We start from the raw sequence: 16,716 nt of genomic DNA on the forward strand, positions 1-16,716 counted from the left end.
TACACCAATGATCTGAGCAAGACTCTGACTCTTCCATGTGCAGACCACCTAAGATAGAATCTTCCACATTCATGGAAAACCAGGTGAAACACACGTTTGTCTCACACTTCAGACGTGATTTCATTTTCATGGCTGCAGTTTGTTGCTTCTTCTCTTGTGAGTCGACTTTCCTCCACGACTGTCTGCAGCACTTTTGACGAGCAGTTCATGAAGCTCAATAAAAGTTTTGAGCTGCATTGATTCATAAACATCTTCAGTTGAAGTCACCAAGAGTCACTAACTGCTGATAGAAACACACACAGCTGTGAGAGAAAAAATGATTGTTGAGGATCAACTAACAGTCTTTGACGACTCAAACATTCCCTCAATCATTGAATCAGTGACTCTTGAATCGCTTGAAGTATTTTCTCCCACACATCAGTGACCTTCATCTGAGGCGCTCATATTATCCACGTGAATGTTGCATCACAAGAAAAACACTCGAATCATATTTGACTTTTGATGAATATTTCATCACGTTTGTTGTGTGTCAAGTTTCACAAGATTTCAGGTGGAGGAGAAGAAAAGTAGTTGCACTATTTAGAATTATTCTTCTTTGACTCAACAACTGAAGAGACTGTAGGTCGTCACATGATACAAACTTCTTCAACAACAGATGGAATGATCCAGTGGAATGAATTCACTGTATTTGACATCAAGTTGTGGATTTCTTCATAAGTCCAACAGCACCTGTCTGTCCCACAGCAGCTGTTATTGTCTCCATGACTGTTGCTCATGCTAACATGTCAACTGTGATGAAGAGCTGAACATCTGAGGGCTTCAGTCCAAGTAGAAGGAACCTCAGAGACCTTTGTACAGACCCAACATCACATCAGTGAGTCAAAGAGGGACAGAAAACCTCACCTGTCTTCTGAAGACTCTTTTCCACCTTTGAAATCAAGAGGAGGTCTCATAGATCTGTCACTCTTGAGAGAATCACAGTTGAGTTCAGACTCTTCTTGTTTCTCCTGGTAGATCCTGAAAGACACACAACTCTGATCAACACTTCAATCTATTCATGTTGCTCCTGTTGTCTCTCACCTCTGATGCTTCTGTTCACCTTTGAAGTCAATTCCTAGTCCCTTAGATGCATCACTCTTCAGAGACACACAGCTGGGAGCAGGTCCAGGTCCAGGTCCAGCAGATGTACGTAGCTTTGATCTGAAAACACAAACAAATTGCAGTGAGAAAATGTTTCCAGTATTCGAAGGTCTGAGGTGTTACAACCTTCTCCTCCAAAGCCTATGTTCATCCTCTGTCCCTCTCATCCAGGCCTACAGAGGACTGATCGAGAGCATCCTCACCACAGGCGTAACTGTCTGCTATGGTAACACCACAGTTGCAGAGAGTCAAGACTGCTGAGAGGATTATCCAGACAAAACTTCTTACCATAAATGAGGAGCATTATAGGACAAAAGCAGAGAGAATCATCAGAGACTTTTTCACCATGCTCACCTTCTGCTCAGACACAGACGCTGCAAGAACAACCTAAGGCACAGCAGAGCCTACAGCATCATAACCCACAGGACTCCATTCTTTAACAGTTTTCTCCCGACAACAGCCAGACTGACTGCAAATAAAAAACACTGAACACTGCAAAAAAGAACGAGACACTACCTCACATGCATAATTCTGTGGTGAATGTAAAATATACATTCAATTGAAATACTGCAAACACTGCCATTAATTCTCTCCCTCTCTGTCTGTCTTTCACCACCAGTTTCCACTGCTTCGATGATGACACCCAGCTCTACCTTCCATGCAAACCCAAATCGTCACTCCCGCCCCCACACCTCACTTCTTTTCTACACCAAATCAAATCATGGTTCACCTCAAACTAAATTCAGAAAACCGAAATCCTCCTCATTGGAACCAAATCTACCCTGTTCAAAGTTGACAACTTCTCCCTCACTATCAACAGCTCCTCAGTTTCCCGCCAAGTCAAGAGTCTGGGTGTCATCCTCGACAGTAAACTTTCATTTCAATCCCACATTAACAACATCACCCGGTCTGCATATTTTCACCTCTGAAACAGCAACAGACTCCACCACTCCCTCACCCCCTACACCGCCGGCATCCACAGCCTCGTCACCTCCCTCCTCGACTACTGTGACTCCCTCCTCTTCAGTTTCCGTCAAAATTCCCTCCACAAACTCCAAAACTCCGCCGCTCGCATCATCACTAAAACCCCCACATCCCACTACATCACCCCCATCCTCCAGCAGCTTCACTGCCTCCCCATCAACCAAAGAAGCATCTACAAAATCCTCCTGTACACCTTCAAGTCCATCCACAACCTCACCCCTCACAACCTGTCCAAACTTATATCTATCTACGACTCGCTCCCTCCGTTCCTCCTCCTTCATCCACCTCTGTGTGTCTACTGCGTGCCTCAGCACCGTGGGCAGCAGAGCGACTTTGGAACTCTCTCCCACCTGACTTCCAAAACTGCGACTCTCCCCCTCTTTACATCTCAGCTCAAAACCACCTGTTTTGTGTGATTTTAATGTATTCGTGATTTTATTGAATTTGTGATTTTATTGTGCAGCAACCTTGAGTCTCCTGAAAAGTGGTTTTAAATAAGATTTATTGTTATTATTATTATTATTAATTTCGTCTTTCTCTCATGTTTATAGATATACTGTTTAGTTTTCTCTGCATATTTAAATAACTACTAGATGTTCTCATGTTGCTCCTGTTGTCTCTCACCTCTGATGCTTCTGTTCACCTCTGAAGTTAATTATTCTTCCCATAGACACGTCACTCTTCAGAGACACACAGCTGGGAGCAGGTCCAGGTCCAGCAGATGTACGTAGCTTTGATCTGAACACACAAAAGTTTCAGTGAGAAAATGATTCCTGTATTTGAAGATCTGACAGGAGAAGTGATCTTCTCACCTCTGGGCTCTGGTCTGACTGTCATGGTCTTCACCCAGAGGAGATTTAGAGGTAGGATCTTCCTCCTCTTTGTCCACACCTGCACACAAACACAACAGCATTATGGCTCTCAATGTTTGTGGCACTTGTCCAAACACTAGTAAAATGTTTGGGTTAAAGAATAAATCAATTCATGTTGTTAGATTAAAATTATTATATATGTATACGTCATACTTAAATTAATGCTAAAAGATAATCAAATATAAAGTATAGGTATAATATACTCTGCCTGATGCTAAAGCTAGTTGAGTCGCAAAAATAAATGGGCCGGGTCGATCGTGAAGGAAGCTTGTATTTCCTTTTGCTTGGAAGTGCTGAATAAACGACACAAACATACTCTGGATTGTTCCTCTTTCTCCACAAATCAAAGGATTAAGACCCAGGCGGAAGTGACCAGTCTCTGTGTGCAGACGTTGTTTTGACTCTTTTAATGTGTTCACTGATACTGACTGATAGATAACAAGTTGTTGTCGCTCTCGACATGAACTTTGACTCTGTTTTTGTCGCTCATACACTTCTATTGAGGAAATAAAAAGATGCTGGAACACAAGTTATTAAAACAGTCAAGGATCGGAGTTCACCTGGTGCTGCCACACCTGTGTTTTATATCCCTCAACTCTTCATCCACTCATGAGTGTCTTGAACTTGTTGATATGAAAAGGACTTTGATCTCTTTGACTTTGTTCCAGTTCAATTTGTTTCATCTCTTTTTGATTCATTTATTCACCTCACGACCTCACCCTTGATTCATTTATTCACCTCACGACCTCACCCTTGATTCATTTGTTCACCACATGACCTCACCCTTGATTCATTTATTCACCACACGACCACATTCTTGATTCATTTACTCACCTCACAACCACACTCTTGATTCATCCATTCACTCTTTCTGGGCAGATATGGTAGATTGTAGATGGTGAGAAAGTCACTGACCTGTGAGGAGCTCTCTGCTCTGAAGACTTGTGTCCATGTTTGTAGGTGAAACTTCTAGGTGAGCTCAGCTCCTTCTGATCCAGACTCAGGGAAACACTGATCGATGAAAACGCCTGTGAGTGAGGGGGTGTGTCCTGTCAAAGACCAACAGTGCAACATTGTTTGTTGTTGTTGTTAATTAACACTGTTACAGTATAAAAACAAAATATTTACCACGAGGGTCAAGACGTCTCTGTTTTACACTTTTTTGTCAAAATGTTCAAGTAGAGGAAAGAATCCAGGAGTGGTCACAAGCGCTTCAACAGTTTTGTGGAGATCCCCTGTTCAAAGTTCACTTTATTATACACTCAGATTGTTTCATTTTTTTTACAACTTGCATTTTATTGTAGATGCATAAGTTAGCACTGACATTCTTACAAAAAAGGTTACCAGCTTTACATGCATGAGCTTTTCAAAATTAAATGGAAAAGACAAAAACAACTCAAAACAAAAATAAACTAAAAACAAACAACAAAAAACAAGGCTTGTGTAGATAACGTTCAAACATTCATTTTATATTGTTATACATGTTTCTTAGTATATGAACCAGTTTTCCATCGAACAGTTCCTTTAACTTCAGTCTATACATAGTTCTCGTAATCTTTGTAAGTTTTCTATTATATTAGTCCATTGTCTTATGTTCGGAGCAGCAGGTTGTATCCAGTTCCTGGTGATAACTTTTTTTTCCAGCTGTCAGTAAAATCTTGAAAAGATAGTTATCACGTTTTTTTAACAGATCCTTTTAAGATATATTACAGATCCAGTGAAGGGGATTGTGTAACCCAACATTTCTCCGAGAATAGAAGGAATACAATTCCAAAGTCATTGAGTTACAGGACAACTCCAGAAGATGTGAGTATGATTGAGATTTGGCTGTTTTTCTCCAACATTGCTGATTTTTTTCAATTGTTTGCCTTTGATTTGAGGAGTTATAAAGTAGCGTATTTCAATTTTCCATGAGAATTCTCTCCGTTCTAGTGATTGTGTTGTCTGCTGTGTTTTCCACATATGGTTCCACATCTCAACTGGAATGTTCTCGTTAAGAACCTTAGCCCACTTATTTTTTATTAAATTATTTAATTCTACCTTTCTTTGTTATTATACGAGTTGTTTGCATTGTGTGTCTAATTTAACTGGTTCAAAGTCTTTATCAAATGAAATCTATCATGGTGTGAAGGGAGAAACCCAGGCGCAGAGGTAATTTGCATAGACTTGGTTTTATTCTGTGGGGAAGGCAGAGGCGTAGTCAAACAGTCCAGTAAACGGCAACAAAAGGCAATAGCAAGGGTAAGGCAAACTGGGCGTCAAGGGGCAGAAACAGGTCGATAATCACAACAGGCAGGAATGAGTCTTGGTCGGGACAAGGTAGGAGACAAGGTAGGAAGGAATACCCAACGGCCGGATACAGGTACTGGAGAACGGTGATGACAAGACAAGGACGTGACAGAGAGTGGAGGCTTAAGAACACAGGGGAGCAATCAGCAGCAGCTGGGGGCGGGACTAACGAGACACGGCTGGGAACAATTACTACTCAGACACAGAAGGGAGCGGATTTCACAATACCGAAAACCGGAACCACAAGGGGGAACATGTAGACTCATGACAGTACCCCCCTCTCAATGGACCTAGGCCAGCCGGACCGCCCAAAGAGAGGAGGACACGGGGGGACAAGACAAAACGAAAGTTACGTATGCAACTACGGTTCTATGAGTCCCGGATGACCGCCAGAGGCGGTGCTTCAAGCACTGAATGTATCCATCTCGCACATGCGCTGTTTGAGTTTAATACCAACAAAGTCACCTGTGACCCCTGATGACCCGGATAGGGTATATCTTCCGGTGACATCAGAGGATCTGTTCCTGCAGAAACTTCTCGCGAAGTCACAAGGATTCTGAGTGACAGAACGCTCTGGCGGTCATCTGGGACTCATAGAACCGTAGTTACATATGTAACTTTCATTCTATTTTGTCCCTACTGACCACCAGAGGCGGTGCTTCAAGCACTGGATGACCCATAACAACAAGGTCACGAAGAATCCCAGTACATACTTCATTGAGGGGAAGCAACAGAGTCGGGCAACAGGACCACACCTAATGGATGAGGAGGGGCGATGTTCACCCGATAGAACCTGAAAAAAGTGTTTAGTGAGGCCCATGATGCTGCCTCACAGATGTCCTCCAGGGGTACCCCGCCCATGACGTAGACATCGCTCTGCTAGAGTGGCACCTCACCCCGAATGGCAGGGGGTGACCACTTCCTTTATATGCGTGGGTAATAACATCCACGATCCAGTGAGACAGTCGCTGTTTGGAAAGAGCACAGCCTTTCCTAGGGCCACCATAGCAAAGGAAGAGCTGGTCCGACCGTCTTATACTTGCGGTTGCAGCTACATAGGTCCTCAGAGCCCGCACAGCGCACAGCAGTCCCAACCTGTCTTCCCCTTCCGGGGGAATAAATTGTGCCACTTGAATGGGACGGTTAAGGTTCGATAATGACAGAACCTTTGGGAGACATGACTCACTCACAGACAGGGCATGTAGCTCCCTATGCAGTCTTAGCAGAAACCCACTTCAGCTCTGCCTGAGCCAGGGGTTCAAAGGGAGGCAGACACAAAGCGTCGAGCATCAGGTGCAAATTCCATGCTGGGGCACGCTGTGTGCGTGGGGGGCGTAATCACCACGCGCCCTTTAGAAAGAGGGACACCAGTCTGTGGGACCCCACTGTGTTATTATCCACCCGAACATGTCGAGAGGAAATGGCTGCCGCGTATACCCTCAGTGTAGCAGGAGACCGGCCATCGTCCAATAGTGACTGGAGGAACTCCAGAATCTTTGGGACTGAACTGCACAGGGTCCTCACCCCTGTCTGAACACCATGCAGTAAACAGTTGCCACCTATTTGCATACTGCAGCCGGGTAGAAGGCGCCCTGGCGTTTAGTATAGTATCGCAGACAGCATCTGAACACTCCGTCAGAAGCGGGTTGGGCCCTGCAGCGGCCAGACCCATAGTTGCAGGCGAAGAGGGTCGGGATGCCAAATCTGGTCCTCTAGCTGAGACAGGAGATCCTTCCTGTCAGGGAGGCGCCATGGGGAGCTGCGGCAGAGCCTGCGCAGCAGTGGAAAACATGTTCTCCCTGGCCAGAAGGGGGCTACCAACACAGCCTGTGACCCTGCTGGAGGACCCGCTGTAGTGTTAAGAATATCAGAGGGATTGGGGGAAAAGCATAGAGACCTTCTGGCCAGTCGTGCGCAAGAGCATCCTGGCCCAGAGGACTGCTTTCCTCTTTCAGGGAGAACCAGAGGGGGCAATGGGTCGACTCCTCTGTGGCCAACAGATCTACCTCTGCTCTGCCGATGATGTCCAAGATATTGAGCACCATCTCTGGATGAAGCCGCCACTCCCCCGATGGAGGTTTGCCCCGAGAGAGCAGGTCTGCGACCTGATTCCGGTCCCCGGGCAAATACATTGCTCTCAGGTTGGCCAGGCGTGGAGCCGCCCACAGCAGGAGGTCCCGGGATGCTTGCAACAGCTGTGCAGACCTGGTGACCCCTGGTGGTTTATATGCTATACGGTCGACACATTGTCTGCCCGCTCAAGCACATGTCGCCCTCTCAGGAAGGGAAGAAAGTACTGCAGGGCCATATACACAGCTCGTAGGGCTGAGCATGTGGAATTTCAAGACCTTCAGGAACTTGTTGAGTCCCCTCAAGTCGAGGATAGGGCGGAGTCCGCCATCTTTCTTTGTTACCAGAAAGTAAGTCGAGTAGACCCCTCCTGGTTGTAACAGGGGATCTATCTGCTCGATTGCACCCTTGTCCAGGAGGACGGACAACTCCTGGATGAGGGTTTGGGCTTTTGCCGGGTCGCGTATGATGGTCATCTTGACGCGGCCAATGGTTGGGGGCCGGCGTCGGAACTGAAGTTTGTACCCGTTGGTCAAGGTGGAGAGCACCCAAGGGTCCTGGGTGGAAGCAGCCCAAAAGCTGAGCTGCTGCTGGGAAAAACAGCCGACGGCCGACCCCAATGCCTCAGTGCTGGGTCCCCTGGCCTCGAAAGGCTCTGGGGGTACGAAGGACAGTATGCGAGGCCTGAGGTTGCCTAGAGGGCAGCCGCTCAGGGGCTCGAAAGGTCTGTTCCACCTGCTGAGCAGGCTGTTGACGTGGGCGCTGAGACCTGAGGTAGCCTCTGGGGTAAGCCTGCGGATGAGAGCGACGCTGGGGGGGAGCTGAAGAACCCCTGGGTCTGCCCGGAGGAGGCACACTCCTGCGAAGCCCGGACAGCTGCTGTTGAGTTTCTCTGTCTTGGACAGTTCGCTCAAGTGCCTCTAGCGCTGCCGGTCCAAACAGTTCCCCCGGTTCCACTGGAACACTGCGGAGGGTTCTCCTGCATGCCTCTGTCAGAGGTGATTGTGCCAGCCAGACCTGGCGGTGAGCCTGGTCGAGAGTGGACATCAACCGCCCCAGCTCTCTAGACATCAGCGCGAATGCCTGCAGGGAAGCGTCACTGAAATTATGGATGGAAGCATCCAGTGGAGTCTCCTGTAGGGATGCTGATAAAGCTAGCATCAGGTGGGACATAGAATTACCTATGCGTGCCGCTGCGTCATAGGCTTTGGAGAGCAGGTCATCCGTCACCCGACACTGGGGACGAGGACACCTCGCATCCGGTCTCAGAGCCTCATCTGGTGAGACAATTAACGCAGCTATGGTCGGCTCAACCGCTGGTATGCGGCCCAAGCCAAACTTGGGTGCATCCTGCATGGCTGCCAGGGTCCGGCCGCCTGAGTTTGCATGAGAGAGGGCTCTAGAGTCCCTCCAGCATGCATGTAACTCCCTCAAATATTCATTAGATGGAGGCACAGTAAAGTTGGCGGGAGCTGATCCGCGCCTGAAAAAAACGTACAAATGATGGCCCCCATTAAGCCATCATTAGAACCAACAGTAGAGCTGTGGGCTGAAGAACGGGAGCCCGCCGCGGAGGCGTGGGAGGCTACATGCTGTGGTACCACCTCCTCTCCATATTCGTCGAACTCAGTGGCTGAAGCTGCCATGGAGATTACATCTTCCTCCGGTTCCAAGATGGCTGGAGGAGGAGCAGGATCACCCAACTCTCTTTCACCAGTCCCAGACTTGAAGGCCAGGAATAAGGCTCTCATTTGATTAACCTCCTCCGTTAATTGGTCCTACTTGGAAGCAAGTCCGGACCCTTTAACCTTCTTCCTAGAGGTGGGGCCTCTAGTCTCAGCAGCCTGCCGTTTAGATCGGCGGGATTGAGCTGGAGTCTGCCGCTGGGCTGAGGTTAACTGCTCAGGCAACAAAACGAGGCCCAACAGTTGCTCCACCTCAGCAAGTCTGGCAGCCCTCACTCCCCGGGGCATGAAGCTGCAGTTCATACAGGGATCTTCTGAAAGACCTTCCCTCAGATGCTCGAGACCAAGGCATGAGGGACAAATATCATGGCCATCTTCAGGCTGCAGAGAAGCCATACAGACTGAACAAGAGTGGCCGCCAAGCATGTTAGCAACGAGCGAAAGGCCACACAGAGAAAAAACAACAAACGCTGGGAGCGGGGGCGAAAGCACAGCCTTCACCAACGAGTGTTACACATAAGAGACAGAAGTATAACAAACGCTGGGAGCGGGAACGAAAGCACAGCCTTCACCAACGAGTGTTACACATAAGAGATAGAAGTATAACAAACGCTGGGAGCGGGAGCGAAAACACAGCCTTCCCCAACGAGTGTTACACATATGGGATTGAAGTAGCACAAATGCTGGGAGAGGAAGCGAATACGCAGTCGTCACCAACAAATATAAAATAATCCACTTCAGTAGCTGAAAAAACAGCAGTACAAATGTCGGGAGAGGGAGCGAAAACACTGCCGTGACCAACAAATGTAAAAAATAACCAAGAGTGCAATAGGTTGCACCGGCACTCAAACGGTAGCTGTATATCAGCGGTATAAATGTCGGGAAAGGGAGCGAAAACACTGCCGTCACCAAAATAAATCAAAATACAACCAAAAGCGAGTACAACAGGTTGTACTGATATTCAATGATATATAAATATAGAGTACAATGTCGGGAGAGGGAGCGAACACACTTCGTCACAGAAAGAAATCAAAATACAACCAAGCGCGATTACAACAGGTTGTACTGATATTCAATGATATATAAATATAGAGTACAATGTCGGGAGAGGGAGCGAACACACTTCTTCACCGAAATAATATCAAAATACAACCAAAAGCGAGTACAACAGGTTGTACTGATATTCAATGATATATAAATATAGAGTACAATGTCGGGAGAGGGAGCGAACACACTTCGTCACCGAAAGAAATCAAAATACAACCAAGAGCGACTGATATACGGTCTCCCGGCAGTTGGCTACAGTCATATAAGCGGAGATAGAGTTCTGGAGCTTCAGGCGTGCTTTGGCCCAAGTGTCCCGACATAGCTGAACCAGCGCCGCAAGCCGATGGAACCTGGACTTCCCCTTCCAGTTCCGGGAAGAGTGGGGGCTGATAGCGGTAGGCACACTCAAACGGACTGGTCGAGGCGCAGGTCAGAGAGTTGTGGGCGTACTCCACCCAGGGCAGGTCCTTGGCCCAGGCGGAGGGGCAACAGGAAACCAGGCAGCGCAGGGAGGTCTCTAGGTCCTGGTTTACCTGTTCGGTCTGTCCATTGCTCTGGGGGTGGTACCCCGAGGACAGGCTGGGGCGAGCACCGATGAGGCGACAGAACTCGGCCAAGAACCGGGAAGAAAACTGGGGGCCCTGATCCGAGACAATGTCCCTCGGGAGGCCTCGACTCGACCAGGAACTGCTGGTGGGGATCAGGCTGGCGGAGAATCGGGGCAGAGGTGAACTGTTCCTTCAGTTCCCGGAAGGCTCCCTCAGTGGCCGGGCTCCAGTGGAAAGGCTGCGAGGTCAGGGCACAGAGGGAGAACAGATAGAACTAAAATTTCTAATGAATCAAACTCATTAAGAAATTCTCTCAGGACATCATTAACTAGGCTTTGAAACACAGCGGGGGCGTTCGTGAGACCGAAAGGCATTACAAGATACTCGTAGTGGCAAGAGTGTGTGTTAAAAGCGGTCTTCCATTCATCCCCTTGTCGGATTCTGCTGAAACCATTAATGGTAAGGAGTAACGATTATTAACCGTAATGTCATTAAGAGAGCGGTAATCAATGCATGGGCGCAGGGAGCCGTCCTTCTTACCGACAAAAAAGAAGCCAGCCCCAGCCGGGGATGAGGAGGGGCGGATTATCCCTGTGGCCAGAGATCCCGAGATGTACCGGTTCATGGCATCGGTTTCTGGACGAGACAAGTAGTAAAGGCGACCACGCTGGGGATGGGAACCAGGCAATAACTCAATGGCACAATCATAAGAGCGATGAGGAGGAAGACTTACAGCATGGCCTTACTAAAAACCTCACCCACATCGTGGTACATAGACCAACACGTCCTCACACCCGAGGGTCATACTGTCCGACGCCGTGCAATTTCCCCCTGGAGTCCCTAAGGGGATGTTACAGGGGGGACAAAAACGTCGGTTTTAGCCTACCCGGGTCACCAAGTAATATACAGAGCACTCCCCGACGTCGGATTCAAACGACCTGGGTTACATTTGACGTGTCGCCTAACTCATCATTGCCATGGTAACGTGACGTGACGTCTCGCTGTTTTCATTTGGCTACCGTAATTCTACAACTATGAAGCGCACTTGAAATGTTTTATGTCAACACTGTGATTCTACCCCCGATTGTGCTTAACGACCTCGAACCACTTTGAGGTCGTACATAAATCGGTAAAAAATGCTTCATTTGTATTTTTTGAAGCTTGGATTGTTCACGTATCGCGGAAGTCAAGAGGCTCTCGCGGAATCATACATGCTTAAAAAGGTCTTGTAAAAGTGAATATATTGTATAATTGTAGGTGTTTCAACTCCATAATCTAGACATTGTTTTATAAATGAGTAAAATAAAGTCCGGATGTGTTATTTTGCTTGATCCTCTTTATAATCCGGTGCGCTTTTCTATGAAAATAGAACCTTTCATTGAGATTGCGTTTATGGGCATATGTTTTCTTTTTATTTAGCTGCGATTATGAGCGATCTATGTGACGTTTGTCAACAGTAATCGCGATCCTGCAGAGGTGACGTCACACACGCTAATAAACTGATCGTGCAGGAATGTAGAGCCGTCACACCACAGGAATAAAATGAGATATTGTGCTTGTTTGTTTAAAAGCACCATGGAATACAATTGTAGATGTTTGCTTGTATAAAGACCAAGTTAAGTTTTTTATTTTGCTAAAATACAGCTAAAAAGTTTTCAAACTGCCGCCCACGCAACTTCCGCCAAACCCCCGGATGTTGACGTCAGATTTGTTGTTACTCGTCCCAGAACATGCGTTTTTGTTGCCCACGTTTGTGCAGTTACTTGACGGAACCAGGTGCGTGTCACTCTTCTATTGAGGTAAGATATAATTATTGCTTTAAGACTCAGAAATAAGCTTTCATTGCGTGTAATGTAACTTTCTGTGGTGCGTTAACACGAGAGCTAGTTCGCTAAAACTTCGCTTTTTAAATTATAATGTAACTCACACACGTATTTTGTTTGTTATTTTGAAAGGACGAAAATATATTTATACTCCTATAAAAAGTTTGCTATATTGGTAGGTCATGGTAGGCGATTTATTTTATTAATATTCAAGATATTGATTTCATTTATCACTTCCGCATATTAATACAGATAACATATTTATCGTATTTAATTATATAAGTATACGTTTATTTTAACCCTTTTGGATGAGGGATTTCATCTGTTGTAGTTTTCTTTAAATGAAAGAATATATATAAAATAATAATGAAAAGTATTTTAAATTCCAGCATGAAGAGGTAAACCAGATCGAAACACCATAAAACAATGGATGAAGGAAACATGGAGAGCTTATCTCTGAATGATCAAGTATACTTGCTTGTATTTATTGATTTATTGTATTTAAAAGGGAGCACTAGTATGTTTTAGTTTTGTTTTTGCATGGAAGTGACCTGCAAGAACTGCCCAGAACTCCAGACCTGCTTGACATGAAACCTTTCTCTCAGTGGTTCCTGCCAAATGATTTCAAATGTGAAGTAAGTGAGTAAGTAATATTTGTAACATAGTGAACACAAACTTGTAAACCTACAGCACATCCCATCATGGAAATAATCTAAAATGCAATTCTATGTTCTTTTCTAGGTGAGATGGAGTGCTGCATATCAGGTGCTGGACTAACCATCGGAGGTGGAAGGGGTCAACACATGTCAAAAGCAGGTGAGGTAGTTACATCATACACACTTTGGTCATTAAAATAGTCATGTTTGGTAAAAATGATCAATACATTACTGTGGCAGGACGCACTGACATGCTGACGCTTATGGCCAAGGTTTTCTGGGTTCTGTTGTTGGAAAAACTTACTGAAGAATCTTTTTCAATAGATTTTACACTTCAAATGATCGGAATCAAACGACTTCATTAATACAATGTTTTCCAGGTTCTGTTGACTTTCGGACAAAGAGGATTCGACGTTGTTATGGCAGTAAGGAGACGGCAGGAAGTGAAAGATTCTTGAGAAAGAGATGAACCACCTCTGGAAGTCTCTGTCAAGTCGTTGTGATTCCCTGAAAGAGTTGTCTCGCATGGCAGCGTCACAGCAAGGTAAGAGTTTATTTAGCAAGTGAAGAACAGAACTAGTACAGCTGATCATTCTTATTGTCTTATTCTTTTAAGATGCACCATGGGCTTGACTGGTGAGGCTTTGAAGGATCTTCAGAGCATTTTAGGAGCAGGAGCAAGTCAGCGTGACGTCACTCGGACTAGAAACTACTACACACAAGTCTTCGCTGAGGATGAGACCATCAACGTCATGCAGATTCACTCTGATGGTTACTCGTGACATTTGTGACGATCTGTGAAAAATTGTTTGATATGAAACCTGTAATAAAGCACAATTTGATATCATTTTGAATAATGCTCCCATAGTATTCATCCCAACATGATCAATGCAGTTGTAACTTCAGAGATGCCTATAATTCATACCAATGAATGCTTAAAAAATTTAAATAAAGTTTTTATGATAACAGTTCATATCTTTTATTATGACAGGGTGATAAAAAGCAGCTCATGTACAATATTCATATTGGAGTTAATAGCTTATCCAGTGTCAAAGGCATTTATGCCTTAAAAGTTTACTACTATTGGAATAATTACATCCATAATCATACGTTAGTAATCAATAACATGTATTGCATTAGTAGATACATAATCATACGTTAGTAATCAATAACATGTACTGCTTACAGCTAATCAATAATTAGCAGAGGCTTGATATTGAGGCTAGTGTGAACTATCATGCTCATTTTTAGACCCCCAGGGGCTGCTGGGAATGAACCGGGGCCAAAAACGTGTTTTTCATGACTGTTGCTCTTTTGCTCTTATTTGACCTATGTAACCCTCAGCCATATGAAACCTGGTCTGTGTGACCTCTGACACCTCCCGGACACCGCCCTTGAAGACATATGTGCACAAATAGAACATGAAGAACCTCTAAAAGTTTCAGATCATTTGAATAAACAATGGTTGATTAATAGAGCTTCAAAGTCCAGATTTCTCCAAGTTTCCCATGATACCATGGGGCACAGGAAGTTCATAGCAAGATCAAACCACCACAGTTCAACTCAAGTCTAGAATAACATATCCAAACATCAGCTCTGAGGTCCAAGTAGAAAAAAAGTTCCCAAATCCATTCCTGGAAGATCAGGTCTGGTCATTCTGTTACACTCAGAGACCATCTTGATAGAAGAATGACAACTTCTCCCTCATTTTTACACCGATGGACACCAGATTTCTTACATAGATACTAGGGGACCGACAGACTCTGTAAATGAAATTGTATCTTTCTAGCTTCACATGGGCCCACGTGACAGTCTCTTGAAGTTATAGAATTTACCCTTTCAGGCCACAATAATTAAGATAGATCAATAGGTCAGAGATTCCTAAATCTACTTAAACCAAAATGTTCATGTTTGATATTTAGTTCATTGTGAACACACACAGTCATTTTCAGACCTCCAGGGGCCTCAGAGCAGAATCAGGAGCCAAAAAGCACATTTTTTCATATCACTTGCTCTTTTGCTCTAATTTCATCTCTGTGACCCTCAGACATATGAAACTTGGTCTGTGTGACCTCTGACACCTCTAAAATCATATGCTGGTGAAACCATAATGATAGCCCCTCCCAAACCGGAAGTAGCTTCAGGAAGCACCTAGAAAAACGCCTTGAAAACATGTGTGTACAAATGGAACATGAAGAACCTCAAAGTTTCAGATCATTTGAATTAACAATGGTCGATTTATAGAGCTTCAAAGTCCAGATTTCTCCAAGTTTCCCATGATACCATGGGGCACAGGAAGTTCATAGCGACATCAAACCACCACAGCTCAACTCAGAATAGAGTCTAGAATAACATATCAAAATATCAGCTCTGAGGTCCAAGTAGAAAAAAAGTTGCCTAAGTCCATTCCTGAAGGATCAGGTCTGCATATTCTGTTACACTCAGAGACGATCTTGACAGAAGAATGACAACCTCTCCCTCATTTTTGGACTCATTGACACCAAACTTCTCACAGGATAGTAGGAGACCATCTGAATGTGTCATATAAATATCAGCTTTACAAGGGCCTTCATGACTCTTGAAGTTAGAGAAGTAACCCTTTGATGTAGCACAGGCCACTACAAACAAATAAATCATGTCGGTGTGTGTAGTTTTTGATAGTATAACAGCAGTCTTGAGTCACGTATCAATAACATAAATATTTATATTTTAAAGTTCAAACATGTACTGTGGGTCTCACAAAGCTATTAGACGTGCTATCTTCTATTTCATAGTTTGAGTGTAATTTACAAATAGCTCTTCAGTTGCTATTTTAAACAATGATGATTACTAATGAATTAAATCAATTTTTACTGTTACCCATATCACAAAATTATGAAAGTTATTGCAAGTGTGGTGATTTCAAGAAAGCAGTGGTTTATCTCTATTTATCTTAAATATCTCCACTGCGTTTTGCTGCATTTTTGTTTGTTTATGTTTGTTTTTTATGTACTTTGGGTGTTGATGGTTAATAATTGAGTAGTGAAGGGTTAGGTATAGACAAACTTATGCTTCATCCTTCTTACTTTGGACATGTTGGGTTAATATTATTGTTTTGACTATAATTATCGTTTGACTAATGTCATTGGTTTTGTTTGTTTGTCTTAAGTTTACTTTCTTATGTAACATGTTCTAAATAAAGCATTTATTCATTCATGATTCATTAACATATGATGTCTGCTTTGCCTGAATATTGTTCATGTTGTACTCTATGTCGATCTCAAACCAGGGTAAACAGAGACCTTTTTACAACTTTTAAATCACCAATAGTCATTTTCACAACACATTACCTGCATTGATGATGAATACTATGGGATGTTATTCAAAATTATATCAAATTGTGCTTTATTACAGGTTTCATATCAAACAATTGTTCACAGAACGTCACAAATGTCACGAGTAACCATCAGAGTCAATCTGCACGACGTTGATGGTCTCGTCCTCAGCGAAGACTTGTGTGTAGTAGTTTCTAGTCCGAGTCATGGTTCGAGTGACGTCACGCTGACTTGCTCCTGCTCCTAAAATGCTCTGAAGATCCTTCAAAGCCTCACCAGTCAAGCCCA

This window comes from Callionymus lyra, chromosome 1, assembly GCF_982586985.1.
Source record: "Callionymus lyra chromosome 1, fCalLyr1.hap1.1, whole genome shotgun sequence".
In the NCBI taxonomy this organism is placed as follows: Eukaryota; Metazoa; Chordata; class Actinopteri; order Syngnathiformes; family Callionymidae; genus Callionymus; species Callionymus lyra.